This window comes from Centrocercus urophasianus, unplaced genomic scaffold (genome assembly GCF_019232065.1).
Source record: "Centrocercus urophasianus isolate 14NV4802_14NV808 unplaced genomic scaffold, USGS_Curo_1.0 seq_16, whole genome shotgun sequence".
Taxonomy (NCBI): domain Eukaryota; kingdom Metazoa; phylum Chordata; class Aves; order Galliformes; family Phasianidae; genus Centrocercus; species Centrocercus urophasianus.
Genome location: NW_024884711.1, coordinates 5634129 through 5659529, shown reverse-complemented (window position 1 = coordinate 5659529; position 25401 = coordinate 5634129). Strand labels below are relative to the sequence as shown.

Here is a 25401-nt window from a genome sequence, read left to right as displayed (position 1 = left end):
CACAAAATGCAAAACACCAAAGCTCTATGTTGAAAATCAACTCTATCACAGCCAAAAAAAATGATAAATGCACAAGACAATTCTTTTGGAAAGAGAACAGGCTGCCCAGGGAGGTGGTGGAGTCACTGTCCTGGAGGCATTCAGGAAATGTGTGGATCTGGAACTGAGGGTCATGATTAGTGGGCATGCTGGGGATGGGCTGGTGGTTGGACTAGGTGATCTTAGAGGGCTTTTCCAACCTTCATGTTTCTATTATATTCCATTTGAAAAGAGCAGGAGTCAATCACATCACCTCAGCCCTCGAGTGTCCTCAGGTTGGTGTTCCTGCAGTACGTGGGCTGTGGCATTTCAGCTGTTGATGAGTCATGTAGTCACACAATTGTGGCATGATGGGCTTCTCATCACATGTAAGCTATGTATATTATCTGCACAAATACACTTGCCATGTGGCTCACTACAGGCACTGACTCTGGGATACCAGTCTTTCTCTCTTTAACAATTCCACAGAAGACCTTGCATGAACCTTGCAAGTCAGCCAAAGTTGGTTTCGTTTGGAGTAGCTGCTGCTTGTTTTGTTGACCAGTTTTGTTTCTGATTTTGCTTCATATTCTTCTTCCAGTGTGGCTTGCAGAAGTTGCCTAGAAACCATCTCACATCAGCTCACTCATCCAGGATGCACAGCTTCCCATATGCCAGCAGAGAGATAAGCTTAACTTCCTAATTTTTTAGAGAAATGCAATTAACCCTCCTTCCCTCTCCCAAGGATGTGATATCTGAGAACTCACATTAAAAAAAAAAAAAAAAAAAGATTGCTGAAGAAAGTCTGGAGTGCTTATCGTGTGGGGGTGTGTGGGTAGAGAAGGAAGAGAAAGCTTTCCCAAGGCAGTGGCAGAGCCAGAACCATAACAGTCCCCACTCAATAGTCCTTAACACAACCCTTCACAGCCTCTAGTGACAGAACAGCTGCAGACTTAGTTTGACCAAGATTTACACTTTCATGTCCCTGCTTGTTAAAATATTATGCCCTTCACCACGTGTCCCATCCAGAGCCTTCTCTCAGCTCTTCCTATCTTTCACAGTAGTTGTAACCAGCTGCTTAGTATAAAAATTGATGGGATTCCTCATGTTCTTCCAGGATAAAGTCACCTCACTTGCGATAGATGCAGAGGAACTGGCAGCACTAAACAAGGATATGGTGGTCAAACAGACCTGTGCAAATGGACCTCAGAAAATAAATGGGTTGTCTGTACTGAACTAGAAGAAGTGGAGCTTTGAACACAAACCCAAAGGTTTTAATAGGCTCTCTGGGAAAATTCAAGTTTGGGTTGATCTGTGGTGCTTCATCTTGAAAATTTTTATTTTGGGGTGATCGTCCTTTTCCTTTGAACAACTGTTTATGAGGGTGGATAGTGACAGGACAAGGCGGAATGGTTTCAAACTGAGACGGGGGGTTTAGACTGGATATTAAGAAGAAGTTTTTCCCCCAGAGGGTGGTGAGGCACTGGAACAGGTTGCCCAAGGAGGCTGTGGATTCCCCATCCCTGCAGGCATTCAAGGCCAGGCTGGATGTGGCTCTGGGCAGCCTGGTCTGCTGGTTGGTGACCTGCACATAGCAGGGGGTTGGAACTGGAAGAGCACTGTGCTCCTTTTCAACCCAGGCCATTCTAGGATTCTATGGTTCTATGATTCTATGATTCCATGCAACTTCCTTGTTAAATGAAAAATGCCACCTCAGAAAGAAGCGCTGAAAGGAATTAAATGCTGCTTAAATTGGAAATGAATGTTTCAACATTGAGTAAAGGAAAGAAAAATAAATGCTGCCTTTGTGGGACTTGAAACAAGTAAATTTGGATTGTATTTCCCAGTGTTTCTCTTCTTCTCCAGACTCCACTTTCTGGCAATGTTTGCTGTGCTGTAGCCATTCTCATTGTTTGAAGACAATAAGTAGAGGTTTTAAGGACTAACATGAACACCTGCATAGTGGGAGACTGCATTGCAATTTCCAAGTGTAATTCCCAAATTGTAACTTGTCCTCTCTCTGTTTTTTTTAATGCTCCTCTCTTATTATTTTTGGCTTTTTTTGTCAGGTTGGTTGAATATGCTTCCTATGATATATATGAGATTGGCATAGGAAACATTTATTGGAATCATGAACATGACACTCCGTGTCCAGCATCTTTTTAATACTCCAAGTTGATATCTTCTCTGAATAGTTCCTCTGCTCAGCCTTCATTGATAGACATCAAAGACTTCATACAGCACCTCTATTGCAGAGACCAGTAAGTAAATCCACTATTAAAGGTGACATGTCAGGGACACTCGAGCAGGACTTGTTTCTTTCTTCTCCTAAATCTTGCAAACTCTCTTTTCGTTATTCCTGCAGCAACCTGTTGCTCAACAGTATCAGGTCAAAAGCTTCTCTTAATACTGTATGATACATGGTCAGATGTCTCAACATCAATAGTGCTCTGAGGCACGTTGTGCCTGCCTTCTAGCTTTGGGATGAATTGCAGGCATTCATTTTGAGAAGCCTGGTGTGAATTGAACTCTTTGAACTCTAGAGTACTGTTCCTTCACCATAGCATGGTCCATGGTCCATCACTGTTGGAAGTAGCAACCTTCTGTTGTAAATGGCTGTTGAGTGGCTGACTCATCCCTGTGTTATAAGTCAGATTCTCTGAGTGTGTGGCTGAGGTCTCTCAGTGTATATTGGCAGTTACTGACTGTTCCCACCTTTCATGGGGTGAAACGTGAGCTCCAAGAGATGTACAGGATTTACTAGCATGGTGGGGGTCAGGATACTGCATTTCAGAAGAGAGATGCTAAATCTGCTTACAGATTTAGGACACATTGCTCTTGGCATCGTAAGCCATCCTGTAAGTCTTGAACGCTGACCTAAGGAAATATTTCTAATAAAGACATCTTATTTCCTGGAAATTAGAGTGTATGAGAGGCTTTTATCTGAAATCATGTGGAGTTTCACTGTTAATAATGTAACAGACCGAAGAAGCCTTCATGTTGCAGGGGAAACAGTGCCACTGCCACTGCCCAAATATCCACTTCTTCTGGTCCCAAGGAATTTGAAGACAAAGGCCTTTAAAATGGAGTGCTTATTTCAGCAATTCAAGGTTTAAAACATAGGTGGGTATTCAAAAGAAACCTTTGCATGTTACTTCAAGAAAGATACAGATTAAATCTAGTAAAGAGTCCTAATTTTGCCCAGCAAATCTGTAAGCAAATAAATTGATTTCAGATGTAAACGCTCAAGTGCCTTCCTGCACAGTGGCATGGCACTAGCATGAGTATCCAGTCACCCCTCTGCAATCACAGCCAGAGTGGGGGGCCCACTGGTGTGGGTGTAGGGAACATGGTTTTGATCACAGTGCTTTATGAATCTCTTAAGGTAATGTAACGAGTTGCAAATTTTTTATTTTCACCTGTGTAAGCAGTGATTTCTGAATGTCAGGTGCACTTGCTTTAGACAGTAAATTCAGCAGCATAGCAGAGCAATGCAAAGCAGAGTATGCCGGGCTTAAAACTGCTTTGAGTTACCTGAGTGCAAAATGACTGGGCCCACAGCAATACAAGGCTCTGATTTTTGGTTGATTGATGGGGATATCTGAGCAATTGGCAACTTGAAAGCTCCTACTATACTGGTGGGAATCCCAAACACTCCTTGTCAAACTTGAGCTGGCATTCAGTTGAGTTGTCTTAAGAAACTCTCTAGTTTCCTCTGCAGATAGAAACACAGAATCACAGAAAATCCTGAGTTGGAAGAGACCCACAAGGATCAGTGCAAACCCTGGCTCCATACAGCACTGCCCAAAATCAAATCCTATGTCTGAAAGCGTTGTCCAAATGGTTCTTGAACTCCAGCAGCTTGGGGCTGTGACAGTTGCTCTTGGGAAGCCATTCCAGTGCCCTCTCATTGAAGAATCTTTTCCTAATATCCCCTCATATAAGTCAGAAGGGCTGAACTGACTCTTGCAAGTGCCATATCCTCCCATGTTGTTCCTGGATAAAACCTGTGAAACTAATTCAGAGTGGGTGCATGTGGAACTGATGGGCCATCAGGACCAGCAACCCTTTGGCTGCAACCACTGCTGATCCCTCTGAGCATAGGTCGGGGCACATTATCCACGGGCACCGCTGAGCCATGGAGTACTTCTTCAGATATTGCTGAACAATGGAAACAGTGGAAAAGACTGCTTTGTTGAGTTGATCCTGCCAGCAGTCAATACAGCCATCCCACTTACACCAGTCATTACCAGCTCAGCATAGTTACAAGTTAAGGTCTTCAGATACAGCCTGGGCACTCAAGGCTTTCATTTTGCTGTGCGTGTGATCACTGAACAGCGAACAGCACTAAGAATCACAAAGACAGTCTTTTATTTTTATTTATTATTATTATTATTAAATACAAAGCAGTGAATGAATATTACTGTAAACCTCCTGAGAACTCACCTCACACAGTACTGCCAGCTTTTAAAAGCATGGGCACATTAATCATAGGTAACAAGATCGAGTTCCTGTTTGCAGCTGACCCGCTATCTGAACATCACAGTGTGGCTGGTACTTCTCTTGGTACTTCTCTACCACAAACAGTTATGTCTGGTGGCATTCTTCTGTTTCCTGCCAGTTTTGTCCTACCTGTCCTCAGTTTTCCAGGCTATGTTAGCATCCCCCATAGAAATTAATCAAGTTTTCAAGGCACAGCGAGCCCTTGTTGAACACGGTTTCATCAAGAAGAAGCAGTAAGCAGAAGAACCACGCAACTAAGACAGAAGGCTAATTGCAGTCAGAGAGATTTGGCACTCCAGTTTTTCAGAAGTGCAAGAAAAGGCATTCGATTGCACATAGGTAATAAAATGTGACACAGTTTCTGTAGTGCTGTGTACAGCTTAACAAGGCCTCTGCTGCTGAGTCCTTGGATGAAAAAGGCTGTTACACCGTGTTGCTGTAGTTTCTGAGTAAGTTCATCATGTTCCTTGCTATAAATTCATATGCACCTTTTGCTTCATTCTGAAGCTTTCCTCTGCAGTTGTAGTTAAAAGTTGCAGCCAGCTTTATTCTCTTGTTTCGTTCATGTGGAGCAATCTGGCTGCTATCAAAGTCGTGAAGTAGAAGGAGACCACAGTGCAAAACTCAAGTGTTAAAAATAAACAGCAGGCCCAATCTTCACAATGCTGGGCTGGATTTCCACTGAAGTCAACTACAGCTCAGCCTCTCTTCTTGGGCACGCCTGTCTGTATGGACGTTTTATTCAGCTTCGCGGTCAGAAATTGTGCAAATTTAATTTAATAAACATTCAAGAATGTGCCTCACAAAGCTCTCATTAAGCACATCCTCCCACACCGTGCTGTTTTGGCAGCTGCCTCCGACGTCTCCCAAGCCCATAAAAGCACCTGGGTAAGGTATCTGTCTGCTCGGACTCGGCAACCCATCCATAAATTCCTAGCTGTCATGCCTCTGCTGAAAGCTGTCAGGGGGCTGCTGGAGGAAAAATTATCCCAAGCTCCAGCCCTGTCTTCTGTCTAGACATATTCTCCTTACCTGGCATACCACGGAAGCAGGGAGGAGTGCTGGGACGTTCACTGATACTGCATCTGGGAATCATGATAAATAGAAAACGTCTGAGAGCTGAAACTCAGCGTATAGATCTGATATGCACAAGTGCCACCCAGCACCTGCAGCCTTGGAAGCTGTGTTGGAAGATAAGTGCGTTTTTACGTGTGCTCCTTAAGGTTGTTACCAGCCTCCTCCTCACCGCAGATCATTTAAGTGGGGAAATAAATGCCGGCAGCCAGGCTCTAATAAACAGCAGGAAAGATGCTTGGCTGGGGTAAACTGGGGTGGGCAGATGATAGCTGCAGCATTTGGGAGATGAGGAGGAGGCAGCAAATGCATATCCTAGGACTGAAGGCTCTATCGAGAGATATCTTTATTTAGATGAAATGTTATGCCCTAGCAATACTGGGGCTGCTGCTCTGGACTCTAAATGAGATTCTGTGCTGAGTCCAATCTTTGATGGAATTGGATTAACAATAGTGCTCATTCCTGCTTATTATGTGTCCGGCAGTACCCGTCATGTCTCTTTGGTGTTTGCAGCAAATAATGCCTCCAGCAGCTGTGAGGGCTTTGTGCTCCTACCAGAAATGCCGCCTCACAGAAGGCACACTTTGACCATTTTGGCTTTCATCATGGAGTGATTTGAGCCTTTTGGCCTTCCTTCCCTTCTGCCTGTGCTAGTTCATGAAACAGCAGAAACTTTGCAGAGGGGACAACTTCATCTCCCACCTTCTTTCATAGCCTCGCTAGCTCCTCACCCCTCAGTTCCAGCACTGTAGTGCAGCCTCAACCCCTGCACAGGCTCTCATGACTGCTGTTGTGTTGGGAGCTGTTCCCTAACAGCTATGAAATCCAAGCTGGAAAGTTCCTCCGTTCTGCTTCATCATCTGCTGCACCAAAACACTCTTGAAAGCCCAGCTGGAGGCAGGGCAACTGAGGCACATGGGGAGGGTTGTCTCTAAAACAACATGTTAGAGGAAATGCTTTAGATTTGACACACATGGCTTCAGTATGGGAGCTGTGTTTGGAGAAAATATGGAAATAATAATAGCACTTTTAATCTTCAAAGTGCTCTTCATTCGCTAACTAATGAGTGTGATGTTCGGCTTTACAAATTGGTCATACTCTGAAAATGCATTTGGTAGCAAAGAGCAAGGGTCAGGCTTTCTGCTACTGTAATGCCTTTGAAGTGTCAACACCAATCTCACGGTGTTAAAATCAAGGAGTAAAGTCCATTGTAAGGGTACAACATCTTGTTGAGTCAATGAAAATGGCATGCCCCTAAATGAGAGCAGAATCATACTGAAGTTAATGACATACTTACCACATATATCCTTCCATTGTAATGCATGTGATTACTAGCAGCATCTGCCCTCCCATATGAACAGACCTGAGCGTTAGGACATATGAGCTGGGTACTGGTGCTAATGTAAGACTGAATATACTCACGCTTCACATACTTGTTTCTGTGGGATCCTCTGCTGGAGGAGGAAGAATGTGTTCTAGGTTTTCCCCTGCACTCCAGGATCTAGTGAGAGCTTCGCTATGGGTGTGAGGTTTTTCCCCCAGCTTTTGTCTGTCAAGGTGGCTGTGGCTCTGCTCCTTCCAGCCCAATTTATGGGCAGAATCATAGAATCATAAAATGGCTTGAGTTGGAATGGATCTCAAAGATCACCCAGTTCCAAATTCCTGCCTGGGCACCAAATCAGGTTGCCCAGCGTCCCAGGAAAGATACACAGTGTGGCATGGGAGCACTGCAGGCTCTCTCTTTGAGCAAGGCCAGCCTTCCAAGCTAAACACAGAGCAAGATAATTTTACAGGTATCCACATATTCAGAATTGAAAAAGCACTTGTCGCTGAGCTGCCTCCTCTGTGAGCTCTGCAGAAGTGCAAGGCCCACATCCTGCAACAGTGATGAAGCGAGGCAAACAGCACCCAGATCTGCTACACAAAAGCGATGCAAGCACCAACTCCTCATCCTCTTGGGTGAGAGACAGAGCAGTGTTGTGTTTGTGTTTTCAAGATTAAGTAACTCAAATCATAAATGTCAATAAAATTATGAAGTACATTGAAAGCTTCCAAGCTATTTAAAATTAAATAACAGCCCTGTAAAGCAGCCAAGGCAAGTATTGCTCAGATCCATTCGATCCTTGCAGGAGGCAAAGGAGGCTTTCAATTTCTTTGTTCAATCACTTCATTAAATTCCAATTTCTCCTAAAAGCTTGGCAGTCCTTATCCTATTCCACTTAGCTCTTGTACAAGTCCCCTTCGTCTGCTCTCAGATTTCTCATGCTTTCCATGATTACGCACCTTCCGATATTCCAGAGCCTCACTAGGACTCAAGGCAGTGCCCCTAGAAAGGACAACCTGTGTTTGCTTTCCTTTCTAGAAACATGTGTATTACACTGGAATGTGTCCATGTACATGTAGGAGAAATCCTGCCCTGATGTTTTGTGGGATTTGTGATATATGCTGTCAGTCAGTGGTATCTTGTCCAGCCCTTGTCCTCAGCAAGCACAGAAATAACCTGAAGTGAGTGGCAGGGCATTTGTGTCAGTGGAGGTACATGGCAGAGGTACAACTCCTGACCTCAAGAGCATCATTATTATACAAGAAAGACACAGCTGAGTGGAGAAATACCCCCAAAAATCCTGCCATTGCTATCTGTTGGAAGTCCTGCCACCTTGATTAGGCACTTGCAGCATGTTTTTAGGCTGTGAAAAACAGCCCTGCAAGTGGCCCTGGGCTCTACAACCTCAGGATGTACCTCTGGATCATGGCACTGTGCCTTTTTCCTGTAGTCTTTCCTCTGGGGACAGGCAGGGTGTTAGATAATTCTGTGCTAACAGGAAAATACATGACTGGCTGCAGCCCAACCTTGGGGTGAACTTATATGCAAGGGATTCATTAGCTTTCTCTTCTCTCGCAGGTATTTGAGGAAAAGCAACAGCAGAAGATGCTGTAGGACAGATCCACAAAAATAAATAATACGTCCTGAAGGATGAGATTTTTGTCTTCTAAAGAGGTTCTGGTCACAGCTGAGGTTGCTTATGTTTGATGTGTGCATGTAACAGGCTGTGCTGGCAGTAGGTCTTACAGCCTGTCATGTGTTCTCACTACTGCTGGCTGTCCCACCAGCTCATGAATGCAAAGCCTGGGCTTATTTTCTTTTATAATCCCTTTCTAGGCTCTTGCTGAGATTTCCTGTCTTGGGGGATCTTGCTTAGGCTGGATGGATTACTCAAATGTTCTTGGTCTGGCTCCAATTCTGACTTAATTTATCTCTAGCTGTTAGGGTTTCTGACTGGAAAAGCTACCCTATAGATTAATGAATTCTTACTGAAAGAGGTGTAGGAGTTGATGTGCTGCAAATGAGTTGGGATCCCCATGTGCAAGGCTCAACCATTAGTAGTGTTGCAGGAGGAGTTTTCTCACAGCATCTGTCAGGGTTACCCTGCTAAGAAAAAGAATGGTTTTGCCCATTCCCTGAAGCAGGCAGGAGTGTGTAGGCTGCATAACTCTTCATCTGTGGGCTTTTACTCCACCATACCCCTGGGGAGACTGTTATGCCTTGCTTTGGACACCTTTAGTGAAAATAATCAGACCTGGAGAGAGGAAAACTTCGAATTATCTCAGTGCAAATTGAGGAAGAACCTCATATTTGCAGTACAGCAGAGGTTTCTGGGCTGCTGCTGGATACACAGTTCCTTTGCTATTGCCAATCCACGTTAACTCATTTCAGGGTGCTACTGCTTGCAAAGAATGGAATGCATGCAGCGTTTGGCACTGGAGAATGCAAACAGCCCTCCTAGAGAAATCATGATCTTCATTAAGATTGGCATCTCTAATGCCTTGAGGTAGCAGTTTGGTAATGGCCAGTGAACTCAGATACCTTGCAGAGGCTGGACACTGGGACTGACTTGGCAAACTGCTCCCAGGACCAGTGCCTGAGGCAAAGGTTTCATTCAGTTCATGTCTCAATGTGGTGTTTGGGTTTTGGTGGTTCAGGGTGAGTTGCAGATCCTTCAGAGTTTGTCTGTGCAAGTTTCAATTGTCTTTCACAAACAAAAGCTTTCTATCTTGAATACATACTGAGATTAACATGGGTTTCTACCCAACCTCTGCCTCTGCTCCATGACATCACGTCTGTGCTAACCATGTTTTTGACAGTGCCAGACAGAACTTAAATATGGCATCGAGGACCAAACATGCTTTTGATATTCTGTAAACTTGATTACACCATGCCATAACCGAACATGTTTCATTGGCATATAATGTGTGAGCACAACATATTTTTCCCTAGCCTTAGCTTTGCTCAATAGGGGTCAATAGTGGATATATCTGTCAGTGGTTCTAAGAAGTTATGCTTCAATTCCATTAGCAGATCTAGAAAAAGACCTTGTGATTCCCCTGCAGAGAGACTGTGTATGATCCATACTAACTGCTGAAATACTGGTCCCAAGACTGTTCCAACTGGCCGGTCGAGTGACATTGAAGTGTTGTTGTTTATTCGCTCCAGAGAGCTTCAGGACACAAGGAAGATGGATGGGTATTCTTCCTGTGCACAATTAAACCACACATTTGATCCTGTCACCTTCCCTGTGTCAACTTTCCCTGTGTTCTTTAGAAGTCAGCAGTAATGAATGATGCAGATCAAATCTAGATGCTGACACTTATCACACTTGTTCCTTCTGTTAAAAAAAAAAAAAAAAAAAGGTCATTTTTGATCTTAAAAAGTGAAGGTAATTTTACTTCTGTAAATCTCTAAAGAGTTTTAAGGGTTAACTGAAGTGCATCATTTGAACAATGTGTTAGCAAATGGAGCCATCTGTATCCTTGGTAAGAAACACTGAACACAGAGCTGCGATCAGCTTATCCTCCTTAGACATTGACACCACTTGTTCTCACAGCAATCTGGCCTTGTTCACAGACTTTAAGGACCTTTAAAAAATCCTAACACTGTATAGCTTGACTATACAATGGGTGTATGTTTGGTGGCCCTGCTAGGAAGGGGGGTTGGAACTACATGATCCTTGAGGTCCCTTCCAACCCGGGTGATTCTGTGATTCTGTGTGATTCTGTGATTCTGTGATTCTGTGTATCTCTCTGGCTGATAGCGCTCATGGCCCACTGCCACCTTCCCCATCATCTTCCCACATCTTAGCCCCATGTCATTACTACTCAAAAGAATGTCTCTTCACCAGTTTCTCAGCTGGAACCAAAGCAATTATTTGAATGAAGCTGTCCCAACCCTCAGACAGGTGAGCTGCCCAAGCATCTGCCTGGCCATTTGGCAAGCATCTGTCACGTGCCAGATGAAGGGTCTGCCTCGCGCTGTGTCCTGCTTCCAGCAATGACCAGATGTGGGTACCTGGGTAGACTCCAAACGGGACAGGCATGCATTTCCAGATCATGCTCCCAGTGTTCAGACATTTTCAGAGTTCTCCTGAATCAAATGCAGTTTCTATGCAATGGTAACCCTATGTATTTCTCTTCTCCATGATCCTACATTCTCTCCCTTTGAGTACCTGCTCCAGCTGCTGACCTTCATGACCCATTACAGCTGCTGGTACAGATTATCTTCTCCTCTCTGCCCCTGGCTGTTTGCCACAACTTTCTTCCCACATCCTAGACATCGGTTCCTACCATCGCTTCATGCCATCTGTGTCACTTTGTCGATTGTGCAGTAATGAAATGTTTGGTGAATTAAATATACATATATCTTTTTTAACAGTACTATGCCCTTAGGTTTATATTTTATTATTAAGACAAAGAGATTACAGATTTGAGCTAAGAAGCAGTCAGATGAACTGTTTAGACTGGGCAAAAGCGTGAATGTGACAACTGCTGTTGGTGTGGGGAAAGTCTGGGACAGACATTGGGAATGGTGACCTCTTCACCTCAACCAGCAGCAGCTGGAACAATTTGCCCTCAGTCTGCCTGTCTTTGGCTTGCTGAATGCGCAAACACTCTGCACAGTCTGGAGCTGCCTGAATTTACAAATACCTCTGGCCACCCTGAAACTGCATTTTTTTTTCTCCAGCAAATAAATGATTCACCAGCCAAAAATAACACAAGCACCTATCATAACAGCTCCAGTTGCTCCAGCATGTCTCAGAGCTTACAGCAGACCTGTTTACTGTTAGTCTTAATGTGGAGGAGGTGCTGGCTATGTCTGGTTGTCCATCTGTGCTTGCCATCAGGACTCTGCAGGAAGCATTGCCCTGAATCACAGAATTGTAGGGGTTGGAAGGGACCTCTAGAAAGCATCAAGTCCAACCCCCTGCTAAAGTATGTTCCCTACATACATGTTGCACAGGTAGGCATCCAGATGAGTCTTGAGTATCTTCAAAGAAGGAGACTCTATAACCTCTCTGGCAGCCTGTTCCAGCACTCCAACACCCTCACAGTTAAGAAGTTCTTCCTTGTGTTTGTATGGAACTCCCTGTGTCCCAGTTTCTGCCTACTGCCCCTTGTTTCCACTGCTGCCTACTTCTGCCTAACCTGGGTGTTCCTCTTTCTCACTCAGCACCCTGGTTTCACCACCCTGATGGAGAACTAAGGGGAGTAAATGGACAGAGCTTGCAAGCCACTGGTAGTCTAGAGTTTGTCTGCCTTGAGTGCTTGTGAATACAGCAGTTTTGTTTGAAAGGAACCTCGCTTGGAAACAAATTGTGAGCAAAAATCTCTGACATTATTTGTGACAAATCATTTGGTCAGTGCTATGTACCTCTGTCTGATTCTTCCACAGACAGGAGTTACTCAGCTCTAGAGCAAACAGCACTGCTGCACACTCTCCAATTGCCAGTCTGGAAGAATGCACTGTGTTTCCATGAGTATTTGCTCTGACTTAAAAATCTGCTTGCTTTGTCTGCGTTCACACCTCTCTGCTCACGAGCTGTGAATGCTCAAACAGGAGAGATTTACTCCTCCGAATTAACTACCGAAAGCAAAATCAAACCTCGTTGTTTGCAAATGGAGTCATGTGTTTTAATGTGGGATTCTGTTTTTGGAAAGCCTTGCCAGGTCTCTGAACAAAGGCTGCAAAGTAAGCCAGACATGGGTGTGCCAGTCCTTGGTAAATAAAAACATGCATGTGCATAAGTACGTCTAATGAGTGCTCAGACAGAATTAACTGCAAGATCCATATCTTGCCAGCAAATCTGCTGAGCAGCCTGTTTTATTTATTTATTTTTTTAAAGTAGCAGTGCCTCAGGCAAAGGTCTGTGTGGCCCAGTGAGCAAAAGCTGAAAATGGTCTGTGTGGAACTTGCGGAGTCACGGCCGCCCTCTATGCTGTCTCCAGGCAGTGGAAACCATCAAGGGCCTTTGTAAATCCTCCTGATTATGAGATTTGTGCTTATCCAAGCGGGAAAATAACACTGCTATGGGACCTGTGTGGCCCGTTGCCACCAGAAAGGAGTTTTGCAATAAACAGTTGGCAACCCTTTGCAGGAAAAGTCAGCATGGATCTGCAACTTCAAACAAACTTGAGGGTTGCAAGGAATCGGGGGCTGATGCATGCCTTGAGTCTCATCAGGTAACGTGTTTCTGGGCAATGCTAGCTTCTCTTTTAGCGTGAACAGCAGGAGGGATAAGGACTTGCAGGTACCGGTGGATGGCAAGCTGGACATGAGTCAGCATTGTGCCCTCACAGCCCAGAAAGCCAGCCAACTCCTAGGCTGCATCCAAAGAAGCATGGCCAGCAGGGCGAGGGAGGTGATCCTGCCCCTCTGCTCTGTGCTGGTGAGGCCTCACCTGGAGTACTGCATCCAGATGTGGAGTCCTCAGTACAGGAGAGACATGGACCTGCTGGAGTGCATCCAGAGGAGGGCCACCAAAATGATCCACGGGATGGAACACTTCCCCTATGAGGACAGGCTGAGGTTCAGCCTGGAAAAGAGAAGGCTCTGGGGAGACTTTAGAGAATTCAACTGTTGCTTTTGTCCTCATGTTCTCTTCATCTTCTGGTCTACAGAACCCCCTGTGCAATGGTGGCACTGGTGTTCAAACAGTGCCTGGCCCCAGTGGCTTTCAGCAAGCATTGCTTTGCTGGGGGATATTTTGGATCAGTGCTAAAAGGTTTCTGAGGTGTGCTGGGGTGTGGGGGGTGGTGGAGTCTCCTTCTCTGGAGATGTTCAAGACCTGCCTGGATGCCGACCTGTGCAACCTGCTGTAGGGAACCTGCTTTGGCAGGGGGTTGGACTCAATGATCTCTAGAGGTCCCTTCCAACCCCTACAATTCTGTGATTCTGTGATATATGGTGGAGGAAATGAGGAACAATGAAATGGCTATTCATTTTTAATGCTTTATGTACTCTAATATAATTGGGAGAGTGGTTCACAGGGCTAGGAAATGGCATGACTTTTGCCTGAGGGCTCTATCTGGTGTATATGAGATCTGCAAACAGTAGCCATCTCAAAGTCTTTCAGGAAACTTGCACAAATTGTTTATAATGCAAAATGTTAGGCAGCCTAAATACAGGAGAAAGGACCCAAATGATCATGTGTTGCACTGCTTTTTATGCTTGCTTTTTAACCAGCATTTCTGTGCTCCAAGCAGACGTGGTCTCCCCCCACTGCGTTGCCTGCCAGCAATGAGTTTGGTTTATCAGATCCTACAAAAAATTCATGTTTGTACACCATAAAAATCATCCAGTTCAGTGGTCCTGATGGAATGGACTTAATGTCTGTGTCACCTGGTGAGATAAGATGACTGTTGGGGTTGGAAGCATTATTAGGACTAAAGGCTGGCCTGGCATCGCTGTGTATGAGGTAGCCATGGAAACCTGCTCTCCAGGTAGATAATCAGCCAAGTGCCACCACCTGGGTCCAAATACAGGCAGAAGAGCCAAAGAAGCCAACGCTGGTGGAGATCTTTGAGCTGTTTGGAGAGCTAGAAGGATGCAGAATACAGGGTGGTGGGGCTGCAGCAGAGGGGGAAAAAAGCTTTTTATATCCAGCAACAAAATGCTATCAGGGGAAGGTGTTTGTGGAACACACAATGCAGTATGGCTGTAGATGCAGAGTAAATGAAATACGTATCCACAGTTGTTAGAGGCAGGACCAGCACCTGGGTCTCCCTCCCCCATTCTCACTCTCTCCTCTCTCATCTTGCAGCTTCCAATGCTCTTTGTCCGTAAGTTGGGCACCTTCCACCTGGTAGTCCTCCGTTAGCACCACGGCACCTCCTCCTAACTGCAGCTGTGCTTTCAAAAGCGATGGCATGGCAAACTTGTGAAAGAACCTCATTATAAGGATTACTGTCCTATTGTTGTTGTTGTTATTATTGTTTTTATTATTATATCCACAGTGCAGTGTTGCATCTGAAATGAAATGCTCAGGAAGATGAATGAACAGCCCTTGCAATAAGTAGATACAGAGACTTCTCCGAGAGGTGAGTCTCGTTCTCATGTGCGTTATTGAAATAGGTATAATTATAGCTCATGTGGCTTTTTATTGCTCCTGAAACTCTCTTGGTATCTAGCTGTATAAATGAAGACTTAATGATATGAGTCATCAGAGATCTGTGGTCTTGATGACAGCAAGCTCTGCAGTATGTATGTTTTCTTGTCTCTGTTTTGCTCCTTGACAGATTCTTAAAACGATCTCTGCATTTTGGTATGAGGAGAAAATCAGTATAGATTTTTAATACATTCATTTATATTCTTTACTCTTGTTCTCTCCCTGCTTTGTTGTCATCTCTTCTGCTGTAATGTGGGTAAATCTGTTTTTGTGCTGCCTTTAGATTCTCTTTGCCTTAACCTTGATTTATTACTGGCCACCCTGTCTTCATGAAGTGCTGCTTTGCTTTTTGCATGGTTTGTTCCAACATATCCTTGCTGCCCAGGCATTTGGACTGCTCCTGTGCTGCTCATCCACCTTCCTGCTGGCCTTCACAGACTGCCCTTACTCTCTAGTTGCCACCGACACATTTTGCATCATCAATAAAGATTCCTACTTTGCTGCTTTTTCAGGCAGAAAAACACATTCACTATTTCCCAGTATTTTGGAGGGCTTTTCTACAGATGGAAATGAGTACATGGGAAACTAGATTGCTACTCTGACCTCCTGCCTTGTGGAGCCTCTTCAAGCTCCCTAGGGGAAACTGCCCCTTAAGATGACAAATACTGGACCCTTTGACTTGACTACTTGTTATCCACTCTTCTGGCTCTTACTCAAGCCAAGTTTGTGCTCAAAATCTTCAAGTAGAGATTTGGAAGAGCTGGTTTTGGGGCTGCTGCTGCTGAACTGGTTTGCAGCAGTCACACCAGTCCTTCCAGACCATGTGAGCGAGAGCCTGGGCTTGGGTGTGAATCATAAAGTTATTAAGGTTGGAAAAGATCACTAAGACCATCTAGTCCAACCAAAAACCACCATGCCCACTGACCCATGACCCTCAGGGTAGTGAGTGCGTAAGTGGCCGTTCTCTGTGCATAGTTCATACATGGGATGTAGGACAGTGATTGTGCTGTATTTCCACATTCATTTTCTGTGCCAAATCCCCTTACACTGCAAGCCATGTCTTACTGCCCTATAGCACGTGAACCATCATAAACCCCCCTGTCCTTCTCAGGACAGTTTGTATCCTTTTTGACCCGTGCAGGATCCCGGTGTGTTTTTGGATCTATGATCTTGTCCCATAATCTCTGGTCTTTTTCCGTCCTTTCACTGACAGCCAGTCCCCACTTCACATCTTGAATTCCATCTGCCTGGAAAACAATCAGCAAATAAACATTGGAGGAAATATCGGGGAAAAAAAATAGCCATGCCTAGCAATTGGCTTGCTGCCTCCAGGCAGGTGCAGGCTGCATGTGAACAGCAGCATTTCACTCAGCAGTGCTTTTGAAAGCAAGGAGCTGACGGCAGTGGGAAAGCTGAGTGATGTGATGGGTCTGGGGCCAGGGAAGCATCATGTGTGGATGCCAAGCAGACGGCTGAATTTTAGACGCCGCTAATTTTAGTTCAGCCTGATTTGCTTCACTGAGCTCTCCTGGAGCTCTGAGTGCTGTCATTCAGGTTAATCAGAATTCTTTGCTAGACTTAGAGCTGTAGGGTACATGAGAATCTGATCTGAGCTTTTTCTTTCTTAAGATGAGGCTTTCCTATGTTTTCTAACCTTACAATAAATGCATGCTAGAGCAATAGAAAAACCATGAATCTGCTCTTCCATGTTTTCTCTCCTCCTCACTATGATCTTTAACCTATTTGCAGGTAAAACATCTCACGATATGTAGCCAAATGAACGTTCAAGTACTCAGCTCCCCTCCTTGCCCCTCACTCCCTGTTCTCATGCAGGCTTATGGATCATTGCCTGGCAGCAACAGAGTGAGCTAGGAGTGGGATGAGCGCTGCTCCTGCCACAACAGCTCTTTCCAGGCGATCCTTTATCCCAGGCGACCTGTGTGTAGGTATGTGGGCTGACAGCATGGCTGTTTCTGACAGTGCAATCATCCAGCCCTACTATTAAGCAAAGCCATGTTCTGGCCCCCAGTTGCAACTGCTGCAGAGAGCCAGGGATGGAACAGCTTTCCCCATCTTCTTTAAATTCTGTAACTTCTTTTTCAGTGTTCATCTTCGTGGCTCAGTTTTCTGTGTGCTTGCAGTGTTGGTGGTGGGGAGACTGTCTCTGTGCTCAGGTGTGAAAATGAGAGAATGGTTAAAACCTGTTTTGAAAACAGACTTGGACTAACAGAGTTTAATTTAATCTCCAGGTTACCATTTGAAATTCATTTCGTGCGGGTTGTGATGAAAGGCGGTTACCTCCAAACAAATGCTCAGTGCTTCACCTAATGAAAACTGGCACTTTGCAGCAATTCCTGAGCAGGCACGGCAGCAGCTGCTATGGGATGGCTGAGGCCATCTGTTCCTCCCTCAGCTGCTGGCCACCATGGTGGCCCCTTTCCCTGACGATTGTGATGGAGGGGATGGTGGGGCTCAGCACATGACTGCAGTTGGATGCATGGCTGGTGCAGCAAGCAAATCTTGTAGTTATATGGTGCTTCTCCTGGCAGCAAGGGCAAATGAAGTGGTTGCTGTCCTGAGCTGCTTAGTTAATATAATCATAAAGTCATCTAGGTTGGAAAAAGCCTTCAAGATCACTGAGCAAACTATCAACTTCACCTACTGAGTATCATCACTAAACTATGATAGAATATTCTGAGTTGGAAGTCACCCACAAGGACTATCGAATCCAGCCCCCCACAGCTACCCGCACAGGCTACCGCAAATTCAAACTGTGTTTGTGAGTGTTGTCCAAACACTCCCTGAGCTCCAGCACTCAGGGCCGTGCCCACTGCCCTGGGCAGGCTGTTCCATTCCCACCTGGTGCAGACCCTGTCCCTAACCTGCAGCTCCCCTGACGCAGCTCCATGTCGTTCCCTCAGGCTCTGTCGGGGTCACAGAGAGCAGAGGTGCCTGTGAGGAGCTGCAGCCACCATGAGGCCTCCCCTCAGTGCCTCTGCTCTGCGCTGAAGAGACCTCCTATTTCTGGGCTTTTAGCCCAGAAGCGTATTTTAACCAAGAGCTGTTGTACAATACTGGTAGATTGCAGGAAAGTCATGTCCCTGTCCATCTCCTTTCTTACCCTAAATCCATTCAAAACTAGATACGTTGCTTTCCCTTTGTGGTCTTGATCTAGCAGGTTTCACAAGCTTTCTTTGATTCAGATTTTAAAAGCTGTACCAATAGAAGGTGATGCCACATTCCTTTATTTCCTTTCTTCTAACAGTACCTTCTTGGCATGCTGCAATCAGCATGTCAGTACTGCGGTAACATCAGCCTCACCACACCAACCAGCCTAGTTCACATCAACAAGACCAGCCAGCCTAGCTCTGCAGTGGCTCTTCTCTCAACACTTCTGTTCTGGAAGGGGAGCATGGATAAAGGCAGCTTTTTTACTAGGATGATGGAGCTGTGCTTTCAACAAGCAGTTTATTTTTTCATGATTTCCCTGCAAAAGCAGCTGTTGAACTTGCAGGTGGTTCCCAGGTGGATCCTTGGGATCTGATTGCAGTGTTTGTGTTATGCCTCCCACTGGCGTGCTGACCCTGCCCTGAGAAAAGTCTCTGCTGCAGGATCAAAGCAAGAAGGAATTTGCTTCACCTCAGAGGTACGTTCCCATCTTGCATTAACATCCAAGTTGCTTGCAAAGATCTGTGGAGATCAAGTGCACAAAACTGGTGGAGTTTTTGTGCAAATATGAGGCAAATGGGAGCCCTAGTCACAGAAGTTTAATAACTAACTATAAATTTCAAGACTGGGATGTTTATCCAAAACAAACCAAGACACGCGGTAAAGTTCTCATGTTGGTTAGGAAAGTCTGCCCGTGATATCAATCTTATTTCTGCTGAGGCAGAATTCTGCCTTGTGCTGATGGGCCTCCTGTCCTCCTGGGGAAAGGGAGATATGACAGCCAAGGGCCACCACACAGCCCAGCAAGGCATTCCTGCAATGCCTTTGTTCATGCTGTGTTTCTGGGAGCTGGTCCAGGCCCACTTAAAAGTGTAAATACTATTTTATTTCTTGGGTTGAGTTTTGATCCATGAGGCTTTATCTTTGGACACAGCCATTTCCCAGAGCAGTGTCCCCGTCCTCGTGATGAAGGGCTCTGCAGTATAACCTTTGGTTCTCTAAAACATAGCATGCTTTGAAGACCTGAAACGTTTCCTGGCTGATTGATGGCAACTCATTTAATGCAACGTGTAGGTCTAAAACTATGAATATATCAAGCTGTGGAACAATATATTTCTTCTTCTCCAGGATGCTTATCGTACACTGCTCTTGCTTAAAATGGAGGGAGCAATTGCATTTTATCACCTGTTTGCAAAAAGTCATTATCAGAGGCTAAAAAATTTACAGGCAGGACCTCTGAAATCTGACATCTTGACACATAGCATTTTTATTGTTTGTTCTACGGCACACACTGAGAGGCAATGAAAGCAGAGTCCTCCCATCCAGGCAAAGGTATCATACTATTAGTGCAGGGACAAAAAGGAAATTGATGTCAAAAATTGAATTTTGTTTACATCTTTAGGGACTGGGCTCAGTTTGGCACTTTGTGATTTAAATATTAATTTTATTTTATCAAATTTGGCTGACTACCTGAGGACCCTTTTTAACATGTCAGGTTTTATAATGAATATGTCATCAATAGGAATTTATTTATTTTTGTCACATTACCCCATAAGGGCTGAACCCTCCAAATTGCAATACATGTATGACAATAATCACATATGGCATTGTTTGTAAATGACTATGAATAACACAGAAACTTTAAAGGATTCTCTGCCATGACAGATGTGACAATTTTTCTCCTTATCAATGTTTAGGAAATGAAAATAAGCAAAATAATGTACAATTTATGGAACTTCTGGGCTTGCCAGAGTTGCTTAGGCAGCCATCCCATGAAGCAGCTCCCACAGCAGACTGGGCTTCAGCACAGTGCATAGGGTATACTTTTAGACAGGTGACCTAGTCCATGGATGCAAATGCTAAATACACACCACTCTTATGCACAAGGGCTCAGTTCCAGCTCCTGCAGTCACTTCAGCATTTGCATTTTCTTTGCTCTCTGTAACCGTAACCATAGAACCACTATAACACTTGGAGAAATATAATCTTTGGCATTTAGTACATTTTCCCCACCCATTTGCACGTGCACTTTTGAAGAAGCAAATAGAAAATCCACGTAACTCTTGTGTCCACAGCCAGGAAAAGCCATGACCTGAGAGAGAGGGGAAAAGAAAGTAGTAGTTAACAGGGAGAAAAAATATTACTGTGAGGAGTTGCAGGACCATATCTAGGAGCTGGTGTGGCTGAGTTGCTTTGTGCCATACTGGCAGCACAGATGAGCTGCCGGGGCAGCAATGGGGCAGGGGAACAAGGGTGCTCAAACCAGCACCCAGGTCTGGTTTAAGCCTGCGCTTGTACTGGCCGTCGCGTGGGAGGTGAGTTTTAATGGAAGGGAACACAAATAGCTACTATTGAATGGCCTGGGGAGAAATGGCTCACCCAGGCTATTTTGGCAAATACTTATGAATGACAAATACATTCACCCATCAACCCATCAGGGCTGGCTCAGCAAATAGACTGGATTAATGATAATGACTGCAGTGAATAATTCAACTGGGTCTACCGGCAAAATCAGTCTCTGTTATTAGGCAGGGAAAATAAGAAAATTCAAATGGGCTGATGTGGTGCTGGATGCCAGGGGAAGAAAGAAAAGGAGACATACAGCTAACAGAAAAGCTCCCCAGCATTTGGGGCATGTCTGGGTACGGACCCGCACAGCCCTGTGTGGAGCTGGGCACAGCAGCATTCAAACCACGGAGCTGTTCTGTTTTGTTTCCAGGTAAAATCAGGTAGAGAAGGACTACAAGTGAGGCAAGTCAAGTAAGACCATGCCCAACATTATTGTCCCTTCTGGCCAAGAGTAGCCCCAGGACTGTGGGGGTTCACAGCAGCTGCTTCATGCACAGGTTCACAAAAGATCGAAGATGCTTTGTCCTTTACGGGTAGATTTTGGTTAGTTGGGCTTTATGTTTCTGTTTCTGGATGCTTGAAATACAAAGGACTCACAAAAACAAACAACAACAAACAAACTAACATGCAGATCATCTCAAGAGACTTATGCTCTTTCTTCTGGCGCCGTGTTTTGGTGAGTCCCAAGTAGCGTGGTTGCATAGGGCCTCTTTCAAAATGGTTTCTGCGTGGGGAGATTTGGATCTCTCCTGGGATGGCCTTCCTGGTGAGGCCTGCTGTGTAATTGGGGTAGATGATGAGGATGGAAGAACGGATTTATGAATAACCAAAAATGGTGGTGTTCCATTCACCACAGCCGCTAGCCCTGCATTGCATGTGCAAGCTCTGCACTTAGTAGGGACTATGGTGAACTTTCAGACGAGGCAAGCAAGCAATTGCCATTCCCACCTGAAAAACAGAGGCTGCTCCTTCCTTCAATGCCGCAGGGCCTGCTTCACCAGTGCGCTCTGTCAGGATACCCAGCATGGTCCCTGGTGAGGCTGAGGTGCTTTGAAGCGGGAAGGATGAAGGGATTGATGCAGCTGAGACTGAACTCCTGAGGGTTCCCCTGTTTTCCCCATACCAAGGGGAGACACCCACTTCAACCGGCTCTCAGAGCACAGGGGTGCTGTGAAACCCAGGGGAGCCCAGGATGCTTTGATTTTTTTTCTCCAGCAGCAGGGGAGGCAATTTAAGGCTCATGGAGACTCCTTCTCCAACCCTCCAGGCAGGGACACAGTTCTGAGGGGCACGGAGAGGTGGGGAGGGCTGCATGCTGGCAGGAGGAGGGCTTCTGGCACGGGGGCCGCCAGCGTACAGAGGAACGTCTGTGTGCAGTGCCGAGGAACTGCGAATGAACTCTAGCAAAAATAATAATTTTTAAAGAAAGAAGAAAAAAAAAAAAAAAAACAGCTGGGCCTGTATTTCACATTTCTCTCTGCCCTTCCAGCAACCCTTCCCTGAAAAGTTTATGTCTACATTGTGAGAGGCGGCTGCGCTCGCACACAGCCAAGCCGTCTCCCCCCGGTTTTCCACAGCTGAGCTGGCCCCGGCACACGGGGCCCCTCGCCGACAGAGCGGGGCCTGTCTCGCAGGCTGTTGCACTTGGCCAGCACTGCCCATCTGCCTCCAATTCCAGCGGCCACCTTTCTGAGGGAAGGCAGCGGCCGGCCTGCTCCAAAAGCAGCATGCCAGCAACCTGCCTGGGCTCCCTGCAGGGCAGGCGGACTGTGCCTCAGCCTTTCTGTGCTCGCTCAGCACCGACCTGGCTGTATTTCCTCCTGATTGAAGGAAGCTGAAATTGTGTGGCCTGACTGCAGTCAGCTTGAATAGGTTGTGTGCTACACCGGGCAGGAAGATAACCTGAAGACACGTGGCACCCCTCACAAACAACCGTCCCTTGTGCCTGTGGGTTGGCAGTGGAGCCTGCTGTGTTCCTTTGCAGACCAGCAGTTTCCTGCTGGCTCATCCCTTCCCATTAAGTGCAGCAAAGTCAATATTTGACTTTCTCCGTGCTCCGGTGGGACACGTGGGCTGAGTGCAGTTGGTGGGAAGGACAACATGTAGGGGCTGGGCACCAAACGCCACGTGTTCTCCCTCGCCCTTTCCACCACCTCATTGACCTCACTGTCAGTAACACAGCACTTCTTGTGCTGCAGGGGCTGACTTACTTTGAGTCACAGCTCCTGAGAACACGGGGGCATTCAGGCTGACCTCAGTCCTCTGCTCTGCTGGTGAACCCAGAGTGAGGGGCACCCCCCCCTGCTCTCTGTCCATGTGCTGTACTGCAGCTAGCTTGTGATGGGTCAAGGCAAAGCTCCCAAAGACTGGGTTGAAGCAATGGTGAAGGAGCCCAGCTCTCCTTCACAGTGATGCTCTGCTTTCTAAGTGCCTGCAGCCCCATGGTGCTCATAATGACCAGTGCCAAGCGACTGAAGTGGGGAGCTTGGTATCTGGAGGCAGCACTTAAACCAGAAAAACACCAAGGAGATCACTGCAGATTTTTTTTTTATTTTTTTTTTTAACTTGCCCTTTTGGGAATAGCAGAGACTCAGGGCAGAACAGGCTACCAGGGAATGAAGTTCAGCTTCCTGCACTTAATGGTCACTTAATGGTCTTAATTCTGAGGTTGATCTTTGCTCAGGCAGAGCAGACACTTATTGCACATAATTTCTTAACAAAGGGAGTGCACAGCAGGGCCTGTCTGCTCCTGGAAAGTTAACTGTGCCGTACTGCTGCTCTGTGCTGAGGCTGCAGGCTTGAACAGGTACAGGCTGAGCTGGGGTCAGCAGTGAGTCAATGCTGATGTTCTTGCAACTCCCAAGGCAACACTTCAGCTTGCAGAGATTTTCACATTGGCTTTCTCTTTCCTTTTGTTCCTCTTACCAGAAGAAGGGGTGACGGCAGGAGGGCTGAGAGAGCAGAATGGTGTAAGAATTAAATTGTCCTGTATAGCCATCCTTCCAGCAGATGCCATGGTGCTGAGCTCTTCAGATGAGCAGAGCTGGAGTTAGGGAAGGGTGAGGGAGGAAAAAAAGAGATTTTCTGAAATGCTCATCTCCAGGCAGTCCAGCTCCACATTCAAATTTTCTAGTTTAAAAAAAGAAAAAGAAAAAAAGAAAAAAAAAAGCAGCTTTGGCCATCTGCCTATGTTTTTTGTTTGTTTGTTTGTTTTGTAGAAACTATTAAGTTCTGGAATGGGACAGTAACTGTGATGGAGCAATGAACAAAATGCTGAAGTAAATGAGAATGATGGATGGTTGTGGATTTTTGTTTGTTTGTTTGTACACTGATGGTGCTTTTCAAATTCAGTTAAATTGTCCTGTTAGTGTCATGCTCCTCCCTCCCCCTCTCCCTCTCTTTTTGTCAGGTGCCCACTTCCTATTTCCTGTTTATCCTCTTCACAGTCCATTCCTTCCACCACTGCTCTGACCCTTCATCCATCCCAATTTTTCAAGAAAGGTCTTTTCACTTCACCCAGGGCAAATACCTGCCTCCCAAAGCCTCAAAGAGGTTTTCATGCCCTTCTCTGAGGCTGTGGTTTCTTCCTTAGTTGGCTGTGCAGACAGAAGACCACCACCACCCCAAAACATTAGTGTACAGCAGCACTAGCTGCCTTTGGTGGCGGTACAGTTGCTATAGTCCAGGGAGGGCTGAAAAACCTGTTGGTGCTGTGAGCTGATTCTGACAGACAGGTCATAGCCTGCCAGAGCATCCTGCTCAAAAGTTTACCAGGCCAATCAACAAATAAAAAGACATGCTCCTAATATAAGGCATGAGCTGTCCTCTGACTTACTCTAGCACTGATGTATATCATGCAGCTCTGATTCAATGTGCCACAGCTGCCATGCTGCCTGTGTGCAGGCAGGAGGTGCTGAGATGAGCAGGCAGCTCCAGGCATGAGAGCGTAGCTCTGCTGAAGCTATCAGCACACACAGTGGAATCAAACTCAGACTTGGGGAGCAGCAGTAAGGGTTCTGCATGCTACAAACTGATGCCATTAATCATGTTTTCACTTGCCTCCTAGTTCTTGAGCTTTTTGTGCCAGTACTTTTAAAGTTTTCTTGGAAACTGAGAGCAAGAAACATCATTTTCTCAGTAGACAGCTCAGCTTGTTGTGTAATGATTTTGGGAGTCAGGACTTTGAGAGGAACACAAAGTATTGTCATACCTGCAGTGTAATCGTGGCACCTTGCAACATTTGTCTACTGCTTCCTCAGCAGCCACTTCCCAGTTCAGGGAGATGGATGTGTATTAGTTAAGCTTTTGAACAGAAACAATATTTCTTTCAACTAGCTCTAAACCTTATGTCTCCAAATTCCCTTGCGAAGTTTTGCAGCAGAAAATGGATTCAATAGCAACTGAATGGCTCCCTAAAAGTCACAGCTCTACACATAGACATGTTTCTGCTTTCAGAGAGTAAATCTTGCTTTATGGTGCTGCAATCTATGCTGCTGGTGAGACTGGCACTCTAATGTGAACGTGCTGTGAGGCTCTGTGCTTCCTGCTCACTCTGAGCACCAAGTTGTTCCCACCTCAGAAAAGCTCCTTTCGTCTTTATTTGCAAAGCTGCTGTTATCAGCAGTATACTTTGCTGGAAAGAAAGGTTTCTTCTAAGAATTAAAAATATACATAACCCTATGAAGGGTTTAATATATGTGAGTAGAATGCAGTGAAAGCTACCTAACTGGAAGTCCTACACTATACCTAGCAACTAGTGGAGATGCCATTTAGAAAAAGCAGAAGAGAGAAACTCCAGGAATACAAAATACAATAATGCTCAGCCACTTTCTCTGAGTTGGGTGGGGGAGAT

The 25401-nt window shown here is 45.6% G+C and overlaps 1 long non-coding RNA gene across 2 annotated transcripts in view; it reads left to right on the top strand.

The window, feature by feature from the left end:
* LOC122159680 overlaps positions 1-25401 on the top strand; it is a 159630-nt gene that overhangs the window by 34888 nt on the left and 99341 nt on the right. For both annotated transcript variants that reach the window (XR_006168585.1, XR_006168586.1), the window contains exon 2: positions 14881-14964. This is a non-coding gene — a long non-coding RNA (uncharacterized LOC122159680). The remainder of the gene's footprint in view (positions 1-14880; positions 14965-25401) is intronic.